At 38.4% G+C, this 16086-nt stretch overlaps 1 non-coding gene across 1 annotated transcript; it reads right to left on the bottom strand.

The window, feature by feature from the left end:
- Positions 1–15513: 15513 nt before the first annotated feature.
- LOC136137405 (small nucleolar RNA SNORD66) lies at positions 15514–15577 on the bottom strand. The gene has a single exon (XR_010656739.1). It is a non-coding gene; the product is annotated as a small nucleolar RNA SNORD66 (small nucleolar RNA).
- Positions 15578–16086: the final 509 nt, after the last annotated feature.

Here is a 16086-nt window from a genome sequence, read left to right as displayed (position 1 = left end):
CTGTCTCAACAAGAGATGTTCACCAAAGTCCTACAAATGTAGATTAGAGCAATTCATACCTTCAAAAGGATTTCTCTAAGAAGGGAATCAACTAAAAAATAATGTTAAATATATCTTCAATAAATGTCCATTTAGAGATAATTTTAGATGCATTTTAAGGTTTAAAATAGCCTGCACAAAAGCTAGGTGTTACAGCTTTTATGTGGGCTATTAAAATTATATATGTTTGTGGTAGCCTATATAGAAGCTATTTTATATATATTTGTGGTAGTTGGTTAAGATACATCTAACATTATCAAAAGTCAAATCATGTATAAGAAACATCAGACTAATACCATTCAACAACTTCTAACAATTCAAAGGGGCAACAGTCAGTGGCAGATGCCCAGATGACATGAAGGTCTATTTAATACTAAATATTACACTAGTGCCTCATAAACATATTCCCTTTATTTTTTTACACTCATGGGGATATTACCAGAATATTAAATATTAAATGGCACTGCCTTGCAGACTATATAAGAGTTGACTTTCAGCTATTACATGGACAATGCCTGGAATGAATAAGCAATTATACGGCATTGGTTATAGCCATCAGGCACTCAACATTCATTTTTAGAATCTCCAAAATCATGAGATACATATACAGTTTCCCCATATACAAACTTATTTAAGTTTATTTAGTGCCCACAAGCTTAACAGTAAAGTAGAGCATTTCAGGCACCATTTCTAAATCCAGTTTTTACTCTTTAGCATAATTTTTTAAAAGAATAAGATGAATTTCCAAGGATCTGATTTAGAAAAAAAAAATGTTTATTTTAAGTGATCACTGTCTCTTAGAAATATCAACAAAATAGCATGTCTTTTGTTTCCTGGCTTTTGCAACTTAGGACCTTTTATTATCTTTGCAAACATCCTTTGAAGACATCTATCCTTTCAGCTTACTACATTAGGATTTCCTTTATTTACTTACTACATTAGGATTTCCTTTATTAGCAATGAATATTTGTTAACACTAAAATAAAAGTGTCCATGACACTTCTTCCATGGACCTTTCATAGCAAAACTCTGGCCTCAGACATGGGACTGGTTATCCTGCACCCATCGTGAGGCAAAACTGGTCCTCAAAAGTACTTTAAAAATAGTGGATACATTATTATAATGGACCAGGAAAGAAGGGATGAAAGAGAAAAAATAAGAGCTTCTTATTTTAACACCGGAAATCTTGACCAAAACCAGTTCTACCCAGTAATTATCATATATTCATTTTTAGGAGTATTTGTCAAAAGCACAAATTACTAAGGCTTTAAATAATCCTGACTAGACAATTCTTCTCTTTTTGTCCTCTCAAAAAGACAGTCTGACAGTAATGGTATGACACCCTCTCAGACAAGCCTCTCGGCATTAATATTTAAATCTTACCTATCCCTTGTGATTGGAATTCAGCCTCTATTCGCAAAAACTAAATCAATGTTCTTAGAGTTCAAACTAGATCCCTAAACAGTTTGCCACTCTCTATGCACAGATAAGATAAACTTTCTTTGACCCAAGAGATGAAGTTGCCATGACGATCAGAGAGTCCACTTTCTATATTGATATTTTGCTGATGTAACAACAAATAGAACCAGATCCTAGTGCTGATAATGGTGATTAATTAATACTAATATTGATCCCTACAAGCAAGAGACAAGGCTATTAACTTGAAGCCTGAAAAGTCAATTGTTACCTGTGGCAGAGATACTAGGAGCTGATTTGGAAGCATAATAAACAAATGTGCTATCTTTATGCTGATACCTTTAAAGAGATAGTTCTTTCTAGAATGCCAAATATTGCGATGTCTGAGCTTATTAATTTAATTGCATTTCAGCTTTTAAAAATGTAACCTATTGAATGATACATACTTACCCCTTTATCTATGGTGGAAACACATTCTCTGGGACTGAAGTAACAGACTTTCGCTGCTGTTCATTTGGTGAGGGAATGAACTGATAATTTTACACAGTGGCAGGCGCTGAATCAGACAGGGTTTCAAAAATACCTGCAGTGCTCTTCTGAAATGTCCTACTAATCCTTCGGAATTGGGAAAGTAACAAAAACTCCAAGGGAATATGATTTGGAGAATGAGAGCTCCAAAGTTAATGTATTCACTCACATTTTCTAGTGAACAAAGATTGCATTCAAAAAAGTATTCTTGAGAAATTTTTTATTCCCAGATAAACCTAGTTTTAGATTTTCCACACAATTTAGCCAAACATCAAAAACCTGCTCTAAAGTGTCACCTTATGAAAACCTGAATATACATTCTTTTGAAGGAAAGTTCATTTGAGAAGGCATTTTCTTTGAACATAAAAATTAATCACAGAATGTAGAATATATAAGATTACTTTATGCATTTAATACCTTTTTAGCAAAAGTTACATATTGAAAAGGGGATGTGATTAAAATGCCAGTAAGTCCATTCTTGATTTGCCTTGTTTATGGGGAAGAGCAAAAATATCAGTATTAGAAATCCAGACATCTAATTCCAGATATGTCATTTTAGCAAACACATTAGCTTCGATCTCGTTCTCTCAAAACTTTTTCCAGAGATAAGAACTATCGGCAAAATGGGCTAACTAGTTTCATTTCTTTGTTTTTATCATGTGGAGGAAGAGTTAATTGAGTCCTTAAATAGTCCTCAAACAGCAGAAATAACATGGATGAGGGAGGCCTTCAAGAGCTCATGAACGGGAGAAATGAGTTACCTTAACTGTAACGCACAAAGTTAACTTAATTTACACTACCAAACAGGCAAAACATACATACATATGAGCTAGACAACGGACATAATCATTGAATATTTTCACTTATCCCCACAATTAACCAGAAACAAACTGATGTGTAAATCTTTGCATTAACCCTTAAGTATATAATAGATTTTAAATTAGCAGAATGTAAAAATCAGAAGCAAATTGTTTAACTGCACTACTGTCTTGCAAAACTTAACAGTACCAACTTAAACAATATAGGACAAGTCACATATTTTCTATGTCTATATTTAAATAGCTCAGGAAATAAAATTTTAATTTACAAAGACTTACTGGTACCTTGCAATGTCTAAAGTGAACACTGATATCTTACGTGCAATTCAGAGATGCTTACACTCCTTGTAAATGAACCAATACAATTATATTATTCTTAATGTTTCTACCTATAATTTATAGAAGAGTTCAAACTTCTTTGTCCATTTAAAAAATATTGAGATATATAATATTAAACCTCATAATTTTTCTTACTGCATAATTTTACAAATGAACCACTTTAGAAAGTTACCAGAAGTGGAAAACGTAAGGGCTGCTCTTTTAATTCCACGACATATCACCAAGTTTTAACCCTAAACTCTTTTATAGCAACTAGGGATGAAAATGCTACCTCATTTATATTTGCATTGTTGACTCCACTGAACTTAAAAAAAAAACACCTGACTTCATGATAATAACTCTTAAAAACTAGGATTCATATATTTGCCATTTTTAAATTTTCCTATTTTTAAAAAATCTACTAAATATTTACTCTTAGATTTTTCAGAAAAATTCTATGTATTGATATATTTCAAATTTGTAAATAAAGAAATTAATTTTTTACCTTACATTGGGTACCAACCTTTCTATTTTATTGATAAAACAACTATTATACATAATGTATTTTCCTTTATTTCATGGCCAGTGTAAAAACAGGCTTTCTGAAATGTTACTCAGTCAGAAACATAGAAAATAAAATCCCTAACATGAGACATACCATAAGCCAAAGAGAATGGCTTATTTTTTAAATGTTATAGTTAATTATTTTTAAAATCCAAAGAAATGAGTAATATGCTTCAAAGCAAAGATCTGTCTTAATATTTGGCAGGTGAAAAGAAAACATCCTGAGTATAAGAGTGATCAATGTATTTCAAATGTGCATAGCATACCCAAACCCCTTTTAAAAAATAATAATATTAATGATAATACAGTAGTTAATTAACCTCCAAATTATGGATTGAACATTAATACCAGAAACACTAAAAAAAAAAAAAATCCTACACTAGAACAATGAAAAATAACCACAACCACTTCTTTGTGTAACGTAATTTTAAGGTTCTAAAGATGATCCACTTAGAGATTTTCACATTTGCAAATATTAAATAAATTTAATATGCAATGTTCTCATGTAAAACAATCGTTTTATAAATAAAACATTTAATATTATGTACTTTTTTAAAAAAATAGCATAAAACATTAAAATGCTACTGTGTAAGTCAGGGACTCATACAGCCTGAATTTATTAGATCATCTCAAATAACAAAAAGGTAATTTATTCACTATGAAAGGATTCCACCTTCTGCAAAAGCCCCAGTACAGAACTGCTAACGAGATTATTCTTAACAGGGGACATTTTACTTTCAAGGTGTATATATTCATTCCCAATTCCCAAATTCACTTAAAAAAAAATTCTGCCTCTTAATTCACCCTTTCTTTTTCCTTCACCACAAATTATTTGGCACATGATCTAGACCGAACATTTCTGTTCTACATGTTTGAAAACATCAAGCAATCTAAAAGTTTTAGGAAAACTGTTCTTGAATGGTATCAAGAAGAGTGCCTTTTCTTAATGTTAGATGAAAATAAAGTACTTGAGTTTCTTTCCTCCCTTTCGATGTCTACATTAACTACTAGATGGCATTTGCGCAAAAAAAAGAAAAAAAATTTTTTTCCTGAACCCATAGCCAATACACTTAAGTGTGAATGAAGTTGGGGACATATAGGGCAGTAAACACATTACTAGAGACAACAGCTTTAAGAAGAAAATGACAGCAAACTGCACAGACAACACAGTTACTAATCATAAAGGGATACATCGGTAAAAGAAAAAAAAATCATCATTTCTGTCATAAATTTTGCAGTGCAGCCCCAGAATGGAGAACAATCTGGGCAATTTATTGGCATATTGGCAGGAGGTGATAAGGCTAAAAACAACAACAGCGAGCAGCTGTGCGAGGAGATGGGCAGATAGCACGATATGGCTCCCACACCAAACACCTCCCGTCCTATCAGGGCTTTTTATCAAACCAGGATTACAATAATAGCTCAGGAGAGAAAGCTTCTGAGGGGAGGGCAGAAAATATAGTCTTGGAATAGGAAAAAAAAAATCTGAATTTTGGGACAAAACATGGGGGCAAAATACATAATTTATCACTGTATTATCAGGAAATCCAGGCAGTCTAATCAAGGAGCACTGAGTGACTATTTTTTGCCTTATCATCCAAAGTGGTGGAAACGGAGAAGGAATTATCAGGCTTCTGCAGATTGCTGGGCTGGAATTTTAATGGTAATAATCGGGTTTCTGATGGTATATCTTCTCTGCTTATCTTTCCCATTATCTCCTCTTATCTGGCCAGTCATCATAGCAAATTAATGGTGCTCTTTCAGCGTTGCCTTTTTATCGCTGCCCAGAGAGCACCCAAGGGGATAGAATAAGCAAAATATTAAAATACTGCATAAATCACAATTTTAGATAGCAGGGAACTGTACGCAGTAAAAGAAAAAAAAAAAACTGTGCCCAACAACCTTTTTGTCCTTTAAACTGACTGTCTTCAGAGTTTCTGGTATAAGCTGACTTTTGCTTGTCATAGTTGCTCTAAATTGGGTATGTTTTATCAGCGATGCCAAAGCTTTATTTTCAAATTCTGGACGTTTCCAAGTTTAAAATGCAGTTTCATTAGTTGCATGAAACGCTACTGTTTCAAAATGCATCTCTTTCTGATATTTTACAAACTTCTATTTGATCCAGAATATCAAAAGCAACACTGTTGTTTGTAATTGTTTAAAAAAATGCTACACTTCTTATACACTACTAAAATTGGAGGGAGAGACCTATCATGGTAATGACTTTGAGTACCGAGACAAACTTCTCCACCTGCAAAACTGCCTCCTCCTCCCGGACAGGCAAAAGGAGGCAAATGCCAATAGGTTACAAACAAAGTGACTTTACAGCTGGTCAAACTAGTATCCACCGCCCCCCCCAAAAAAAACCAGCTATTAGATAGCACTGCTCTATATATAACAATTCAAAGAGCTCTAATTTTTCATTTTCCTTAACAGTGCAAGGGGAGAAGTGTGTCCACATTTGCATAGATTATCACTGTGACCCCAACTTGAATCCACTAAAAGTCTAAACTGCATGTATATTAATACCACATATGAATGCATATATCAGCAGGCAACGATCACTGTCAACAAATATAAATATAATACTTGTTCACTTTCAAATGAGAGAACTTTTAAGTATTTTTGATAGCTAATAAATCACAGCATTCAAATAAGACTAAAATGTTTTATGACCTATAACACAAGTGTAGCATCAGCAATTAGTTCCAACGCTTTAATCTTCAATTATATGAGGTGGACATAGAAGGATAGAAAAAAAAATTTAATGTAGCTAATTGGGAAGATAAAGTATTTCCAAGTAGAATCAGATGGTCTTTGCACCATACAATCAATTAATATTAATTATTTATTAACAATCTAGACGACAGCCATGAACTAAAAAGCATTTTGCCTTTAATAATGTTTACAATCATATCTTATAATAAGCACAGTTTTATACTATAAAATGCAACATTTACACACAGGGACGTGATCAATTTAGTTCTAAAAGGTAAAAGGCTATTAGTTGAAACCATACAATAATCACTCTGAAAAAGTGAAAGTCTTCAAGAACGGTATCTCTACTCAATTAAAACTGCTTTGAGCCAAAAGTTAAGTCCAGTCCTTGCTTTAACCCAAGTTGCAGAAAATAGGAACTTAAGCATAAGAGACGAAATCCACGAAATAAAAGCTATTGAGCCAGGTCTCAGAGGCAAGGCTCGAAATACTTATGTAGCAAACTGCTTATATCCTGGACCCCACTTCATACTGGCTACGTTGATTTATATGATTTATTTTAAAACTACATTAAATGAAATTTTCAACACGAGGAGGTGAGTAGGGTTAATAATCAAGGGGGAAGGAGTGTCATTAAAGCCTTTTCCTAAAATTACACAATAATCAGTTTTACACTAGTTGCCAGACTTTAAACAACACGAAGGAATGGACACACCACATGGCTGGCAAAAAATAAAAAAATAAATAAGGCTGTTTCTCCTTTTCGGCCAAAGCGTTGAAGACGTGTCGCAGGGCGACAAAACACCATGGGAAGGATTTTTCCCAAGACGTGAAAAGTTGGCCGAGGTGAGCTCTGCGGGTGTGTGCGTTTCGGGCAGGTGCCTCTCGCCCCGCTGTGTCCTTTCAGTACCACCCAGGCCCCCAGGGGCTCGGGGTTTTCAGGTCACGCTCTCTGCGGCGCCCAGGCTGCCTTGAACTCCCGCCTTCCGCGCTGGGAAGCGACCAGCGGCCCCTCCCAGCGAGGACTCCCGGCGCCTGCAGGGCCCGAGGTAAACCGCACGCCCGCTCCTCAGACCTCCCCGGCGACGCGAACCGGACGGGTCCGGAGCCCCCGGCCAGACCCGCAGGGCGGAGGCGCACGGCTGCCTGCTGCAGAGGCGCGAACTTTTACACCTACTTTTTGTTTCGCTTCGGCTTTGGGATCGCGACCCAGACACTGATTTTCCACCGCCTGGGGACGTTGTCCCCCTCGCCCCGAGGTCTCGACCAGCTGTTCGGAGAACTAAGTTCTCACCCCCGGTTGCTAAAAAGTGGTCCCCAAGAGTAGCAGCCCGTCAAACGCAACAACAATGACAACAGCCGCGCTAGTAACAAATCTCCTAAATGAGTGGGGCTGCCCAGGCAGGCTCCACGAGACAGCAGCGCTAACTGCGCGCGCGGGTCGGGTTAAAAAGGACTCCGGAGCGCGAAGGATGAGCCGAACAGGAGTGGGCTGCTCGTCGCAGCCGCTGTCTTGCCTGGCGCTCGGGCTGTCCGTGTGTCTGTGCCCGACTAGTTGTCCCTCCAGCTGCTCAGGCAAAGTTTGACAAATGCCGGGCAGCGGGAGCGGATTTCCCCGAGTCTCCCTCCCTTTTCCCGCCCCGCGCGTCCCCCTCCTCAGAAATAATCCCACCAACTCTCGGCCCCCCGTGCAAACTTACGTTTGATCTGCCTGGGTTTGCTCTGCTTTCGCCGGGACATTTCGGCGGCGGCCGCTGCCACTGGGGCTCCCGCGGTGCCCGCGGTCGGGGCTGCCGCTCCCTCGGCTCCCGCCGCCGCCGCCGCCGCCGCTGCCGCTGGCCAGGCTCGGGCCGCCGCCGGCCGGACTCCAGGTGCTCCGGACGCGCGGGATCCGGGCGCTGGGCTCCTCCGGGAGCCGCGGATCCACGTTTGGAGATGAGCAGGCAAATAAGGAGAGAGAGGAGGGCAAAGAGAGTGTGACAGTGGGGAGGGTGGGGGGAGTGGGAGAGCGATGGGGGGGAATGGGAATTTTCAAACGAATGGACAGGGAGAGAGAAAAGGGAAAGGGGGGCACGAAAAGAAGGAAGAGAAGGAGGGAGGGAAGGGAGAGCGAGCTGAGGGGAGAGGGGAGGAGAGGGGGCGGAAGGCGCGGGAGGAGGAGCGCGCTCGCTCTCCTCTCTCCGCGGCTCGCGGGGCAGACACTCGAGCGCCGCCGCCGCCGCCGCCGCCGCCGCCGCCGCCGCCGCCGCCGCTCCGGGCCGCGCAGCTCTCGCTCTGCCGCGGGAGGTGGCGAGGCGAGGGAGGGAGGGGCGCGCCGGGGCTGTGGGGAGGGGGGACTATTCCATCAGCGAAAGGAGGATTGGCTGCATCCAAAGCCAGTCCGGATGCAAACTAGGGCCCTGGCCTGGTCGCGTGGAGTTCAGGGGAGCGCGGCGGGGGGTTGGAGGGACAGAGGGAGGCGTGGGGCGGGCTTGGAGGGGGGCCACCTTCTGCAGTTGTCACAGCGTCAGCTCTGGGCTTTTGCCAGAGCACCCCTCCTCCCCTTCCCGGCAACTTCTTTTCAACAGCCCCTCTGATGGACCCCAACTCTCCTCTCTCACGCCTCGCCTATACAGCGGGGCACAAAGAAATCTCAGTCACTCCATAAACTTTGTGCTTCCAGTTATGCCGCCCCCTCCCCTAGCCTCCACCCCGCCCTTCCAGCTATTTGGCAGGAAGGTTAGGCCACTGGCAAAATCCTCTGCGAGATCCAGCTGATCACAAATGCCAGCTGTATGTCTTCGGGCCAGTTAAGTCCTCTCCTCTGCCCAGGCTCTCAGGAGACCGACCATTTCATTGCTCTCAAGGTTCCAAGGAGACCGCTGCGGACGAGGACCATCCCCCCACTTGGCCAGCACGGATGGGATGCTGAACAGCGTCCTAAAAGTGCTCTTTCTCACCTCGAGTTTTCATTTCAGATTGTAAAAATTCCGAATTTGGAGAGAGGCAGATATTTTTCTCCCATCAGAAAGGAGGACCATTAGCTAGGTGACTACCCTTGTGGGAAAGGAACCATCTCTAATCAGAATACTAACTTTTTGAGGAAGTCTGTGGAAGTTCTAAAGTCCCACCCCCTCCCCATAATCTTTCATTCTTTTAGTTCTTCTGCCACAGGGAAGCAACCAGCGACTAATAAAAGATTTGATCTTGCCATAATTTCCCAAGCAGGTAAGACCCAATAACTATTTCATGGTTCTTTAGCTTTTAAAGTTTAGTTTCATTATTATTCAATTATTGTGTGCGTAGTATGTCGGAAACTGCAAGACAAAAGAACAAAATTTTAAGTGATTTGCATAGTTATTATTTTGGCCAAGTTAAGCTGCATGAGGCTAGCTTAGTTTCTCATAGTTTCATATACACTGAGTTTTAAATATATTCTCCCAGGTGGACTTGAAGGAGGCGTCTATCCAAGAGACAGTGGAACTGGCTGCTTTATGTAATCAGTATTTACTAATAAACTCCACTGCCGTTAACATGTATGCACCCGACGTTCCCCCCCAGGTTGTGAGGTCATCCATTCTGATCTGAAATCGAGCCCCCCTTTGTCTGGTTGACTAACATGGGTGTGAGCCCCGCCAAACTCCACACGCTAAAAGGGTCTGGAGGTCAGCAGAGAGCCTGGGCTGATTGAGCATAATGCAGGCTGTTCAGCGTGCAGGAAGCACTGTAACCACTGTCATTGATAACCCCATCAGAACATCTTCTGGAAGGTGTAAAGAGTTGCCCTGCGAAAGGTGTGGCTGAGAGAATGTTAATACAGAGCTGAAGACCAACGGTGAATTTTATTACATTACCATTAGTACTATTGCCACAGAGCTTGTAAGAATACATGGTTCTGTGCAGTGGAAAATGCACTAAGTGACAAAGTCCCTCCCCTGAAGAACCAACAAATTAAAGCTGTAAGTACCATGAAAAGCAGGGTTATTTGTGTTTGTGTTGTAGAATGAATCAGCAGACAGAACTACAGATTTTTGCCTCCTTAATTTCCGATTCGTTACAATTAAAGTGGTATACTTAGAATTGAATTATTATATATTATGGTTTTTAAAGATCTTTTTATAAAACTGGCTGTCTTTTTTATGTTACCCAAAAAGAATGCCCATTGGAATTAAAATATCATAACAGTTAATGTTTCTTTTGGCATTTGAAATGGTTAAATATGCAAAGCAAAAGAGAAACAAATAAATCTCAACTAAATATTCACTTTAAAAGCTGAAAGGAGCAAAAGTCAGAGAATTCAAGGCAAGATTGATAAGATAACCAGATTACAGTATTAGAAATAAATATAGCTCATCCAAATTTATAAATAGATATATTATTCTGGTCAATATAAATGAATTAAACTAAGGAATATTATTACATTTTGTGTTTTCTCATCATTTTTAATGAGAATATTAATGATATTTAAAGTTTAATTTTTCTTTTTCTCATTTAATTTACTAAGGTTATAAAATAAAAAGACAGCAAAACCTATAAGCAATTATCTCTGTCCAAATGGATATAGCAGCTCCAAACCACAGCTACATGACTATCAAACAATGATTATGAAAACCACAATTGAGAAAACCATCAGGGAATGATATTGCAAAACCACAGCAACAAATGTGTCTGTGATATTGAAAACCACAATTCACAACTAATACCCTGTGTATCGCAAATTACTATTTAACTATAAATGTGAAAATGTATAAGTAACAGCACAAAATAATTTCTCATTTACTTGAAAATGAATTATTCATTTTCTAGACTCACTGATTTCATCTCTACATAATGGTTCATTTTGAAAAGTTTCTTTTTTTCAAAGACAAATCATTTTAAATCACATAGGTAAGTTACTTTAAAAGCAGAAAATATGCAACTTTTAATAACATTTCCTCAAATGCTAAAAGAATTGATTTGAAACCAATCTGAAATAAAGAAACATCTACTTCAGTCTAGCTTTCTTCATAAAATTCTTCAGGAGCAGAAAGGGATGGAGTGGAAACTGTTTATGGAAAAAAACAAAGCTTCGAGTATTCTATTACACCTTTAATGAGAATATATATTCTCAAATAGTCATTTTAGCTAGAAACCATACATCTGACAGTAAAATGAGTCACCAGTACCGAAACAACTTTAATATGCAAACCAAATGTTTATTTACAAATAAATAAAAGAATATTATTTGTAAGTTTATAGAGTTTCCAGATTTAGCAAATTAAAATACAGGATGCCCAGTTAAATTTTAATTTCAAATAAGCAACAATAAATTTTTTAGGATAAGTATGTTCCATGCAATGTTTGGGACAAACTTATCCTAAGAAATAATTGTTGTTTATCTGAAATTCAAATTTAACTGGGCATCCTGTATTTTATCTGGCAAACTAGTAAGTTTAGCATTTTAGCAGTTTCACAAATTTGTGGTTATTTATAATATTGTTTATGGAAAAGGTAGGGAAACCCTACAGTGCTTCCTTAAAGACATAGATATACTTAATTCTTGAACATCATATTTTTTAGGGAAGGCAAGTAGAAGGAATAAATTTCTGTACAAAAATTCTTCATTTGGCACAGTACCGAAACATGCTCTCAGTGTAAATGGATTGCATTCAGGTCTGTCTCACTCTTGAATTTGCTTTTAAAATGTGCTTTTTTTTCCTCTAAGGGATCAACAAATTGATAAAGCAACCTCCCAGGCCACATCTTATTAGGCAGCAAGCTGCCTTCTTTATTATTAGAATAAACAATATTCAAAGGCTTCAGAAAGACTTAATTTTTTGCCCTTGTATCCTCACCAGAAGTTGAATACAGTTTATCTGCCTTAATTTAAGATTGTGGCACTGAATTGAAGAAGAATGCAGTGTGAATACAGTGTTTAGTGTTTGTGTATCTTTATAATTTCAGCAGTTTAAAAATAAAAATCAACAAATTCATCGAAATGGCATTTCCTAGGTTACAACTATGAAAAGAAGTGTCTGCTTACTTGCAAAGGAGCCAAGAGCTTTGAAAACATTCAGTCAATCTAGATCCGAGGTTTAACTTGGTCTTCACGTAGATGGTCAATCCCCTTGACAGAAGTATGCATGTACAAACAATTTACTAAAGGGCAGGTCTATTGAATTAATCAATTCATCGAATTTTCAAAAATATCTGTGAAAAAAAAATCTCTAATCCAATATGCATTAAGAATGACTGCTCTCTTTCTGTAGAATTTTATAATGTACTGAAAACCAAAATGTGGATGATTTAAGTTTTTATTCTTTGCAATCATCCTTTATGTCCAAATTACTATTCTGATAGAGGAAAATCATAGGATGAACTCTATTACAAAAAAAGTATTTGTTGCTAAGTCTGTATAATGCATAACACACCTCCAAGTACAAAATAAATATTGAAGGAGTAACACCCCACATTTTAGAAGACATCTGTTGATTTTGCCTACCTAGCGTCCATCCCTCTTCTTCTGGTATTAATGCGGCGATGTCTTTTGAAGAACTTCTCCACATCTTCTCTTTGGTCATGTAATGCAAGTGTGGCCTTCCCCAATCCCCTAGTCCCTGACCAATCAGAATATTCCACGTGTTTGTCTCTAGTGATTGGCGCAGTGGTTCAAATTGTTTCTATGAGAGTCAGCCCTGGAACTTTATCCTAAAACCACTGAGGAAAGGGTGCTTCTATTCGGCTGGTGTTGCTACACTGGAAGAATGCTAACCTAATATTGCTGTTGGCCATCCTTGGTGGAAGAATCTGTTTTAGAGGACTAATTCTGTCTTATCTTCTCTCAGGATCTGATTTTTGGGAAATCCAAACAAAGACACCCATCAACATTCCAATACTACTTTTTCTGGTTCCATCAATATTACCTATGTATCTACATAAACATTAGAGTCTTGGTCATTTCCATTATATTGTATCTTCATCTATTTGACCAGGCTAATCTCTATATACCTTTGTAGTCTCAGTATAGATGTCATTTTTCACAGGAAGACGTCACTGACCTCCCAAGTCTTAGTGAGATATCTCTTCTCAGTTCCATAACACCTTCTCTGTAGGCATAATATCACTCATTGTATTGTATTATATTGGCAGTTTAAATAGATATAAATTCAATCCTCACCAGCCCCCTCCCTGACCTACTACACCTAACTAGATAGTTTGTGAGGGCAAGAAATATGTCTGTCTTTTTCAGAATTACATCCCCAGGGCTGGACACATCGAAGGTCCTAACATAATTACTGGAAGGAACCATAAGGTCAGAATTATCCTGTTTTATCTGGGGACTCCTACTCTTTCCAAGCCTTATCCACATAGGCACAGGTGCAAGAAGTGGCAGCCATGTTTGTACAACGTGACTCCATGCTCCTGATGGCAGATACACGGACCAAGGAGAGTACCTGACTGAAATATGGCCAACCAAATCCCTCCCTCAGGAATCTAGAGTTAGTATTAAGCGTTTCATCTTTACATGGGCTAGTCTCTTGAATGAATGAAAAGTAAAACCTCTGGAATTATGGCATGGTTACCACCATGTGAACAGAGTAACAGTGACAGTTTGCCAGTGGAGAGAAAAAGAAATAAAACAAATGTCCTGAGATAAGTAGAGCTGGAAATATGAAATGGCATCCCATGTCCTGTTCTAGCCCTTTCATGGGCTTCTGCCCTTCATGTCACTGAGATACTATGTCTCCTTAAAATAAATTCCTCCCCACCTTGCTTTTTAAAATTATTTTTGGCCTAAATTAGCATTAGTTGATTCTTGTTACATTCAAGCCAAAAGACAAAATTAGCAATCCATGACTTCAGTTAGCTTAACTATTCAGTAGCCCCCTTTATCTGCAGTTTTGCTCTCTGTGGTTTCAGTTACCAGTGGCCAGCCTTGGGCCCAAAATATTAAATGGAAAATTCCAAAAGAAAGGAAATTCATAAGTTTTAAATTGCATGCCATTCTGAGTAGCATGATGAAATCTCACACCCCCACCCCATGTGAAACATCCCTTTGTTCAGCGAATCCCACCAGTTAGTCACTTAGTAACCATCTTAGTTATCAGATTGAATGTTGTGGTATCACCGTGCTTATGTTCAAGTCACCCTTATTTTAGTTAATACTGGCTCCAAAGTGCAAGAACAGTGATGCTCGAATTCAGATGTACCAAAGAGAAGCCTTAAAGCGCTTCCGTTAAGTGAAAAGGTGAAAGTTCTCAATAAAGAAAATAAAATTGTATGTTAAGATTGCTAAGATCTACAGTAAGAAGGAATCCTCTATCCCTGAATTGTGAAGAAGGAAAAAGAAATTCATGCTAGTTTTTCTGTCACACCTCAAACTGCTAATGTTATGACCACAGTGCAGGATAAGTAGTTATGATGGAAAAGGCATTATATTTGTACATTAGATATTTTGAGGGAGAGAGACCACATTCACATAGCTTTATTACAGTATTTTATAATTGTGCTATTTTATTATTAGTTATTGTTGTTAATCTCTTACTGTGCCTTATTTATAAATTAAATTTTATTATAGGTATGTATGTATAGGAAAAAACATAGTATATATAGAGTTCAGTAATATCTGTGGTTTCAGGTGTTCACTGGGGGTCTTGGAATATATCCTCCACAGATAAGGGGGGACCACTGTACTTAGAAATATCAATTTAACTGAATTTTCTATTTTCCTACAGAAAAGTTATATAAAAGTACTGTATTAGTCTGGGTTCTTCAGAGAAACAGAACTAATAGTATACATACAGAGAGAGAGAGAGAGATTATAGGAAATTGACTCGCAGTAATAGAGACTGAGAAGTTCCTGGATCTTCAGTTGACCCAGGAGAGTCTGAATTTGAAGGCCTGAAAACCAGGAGAGCTGATGGTGTAAGTTCCAGTCTGAGTCCCAGTATGAAGGCTGGAGAGGACTGATGTCCAGGCTAGCAAACAATCATGCAGAAAGGGAATTCTCACTCTGCCTTTTTGTTCTAGTCAGGCCATCAATGGATTGGATGAGACCCACCCACATTGGGGAGGGCAGTCTGCTTTACTCAGTCTGCCAATTCAAATGTTAATCTCATCCGAAAATACCCTCGCAGACACACCCAGAATGTTTTACCAAATCTCTGGGCAATCAGTGGCCCAGTCAAGTTGGCACAAAAAAATAACCATCATAAGCACTTTTGATGATATTTTTTTCCAGAGCAACTGTGAAATGGCAAAGAATATTCTTAGGAACGTTAAATGGGAAATATACAATTTTAACATAGATAAATAAGGATGTTATCAATTACTGACTTGGGGCATTCACTTCAATCAGGGGTATATCTTGGAGAAAAAGGTAGCATTTTCAAATTCAGAGTTCCTCAAGGGCATGATGACTGATTGACATGCACATCTATAGCCTCCTGATTACATATATTCTGTCACCAGATGTCTGATTTTATTTTCAACTTTACTTTGCCACATTTGAATAACCATCTAACAGATTACCTTGCACATAAATTTTATGAATGTTGTTATAATTTGCATGAATAATGTTTATACTTCTGTGGTAGATTTTATTTTCCAACCTATAACTTTTGCCATAAATTCCTAAATGCAAAAGAAGAAATTAAACAGCTTCTTGAGAACACTTGCTATATGTATAGACTTAATCAAATCAGTTATCTTTCCTTTTATCTACTTG

Source organism: Phocoena phocoena, chromosome 17, assembly GCF_963924675.1.
Source record: "Phocoena phocoena chromosome 17, mPhoPho1.1, whole genome shotgun sequence".
Taxonomy (NCBI): Eukaryota; Metazoa; Chordata; class Mammalia; order Artiodactyla; family Phocoenidae; genus Phocoena; species Phocoena phocoena.
Note: the sequence above shows the minus strand (reverse complement) of the source record. Positions and strands in the feature narration are given on the sequence as shown.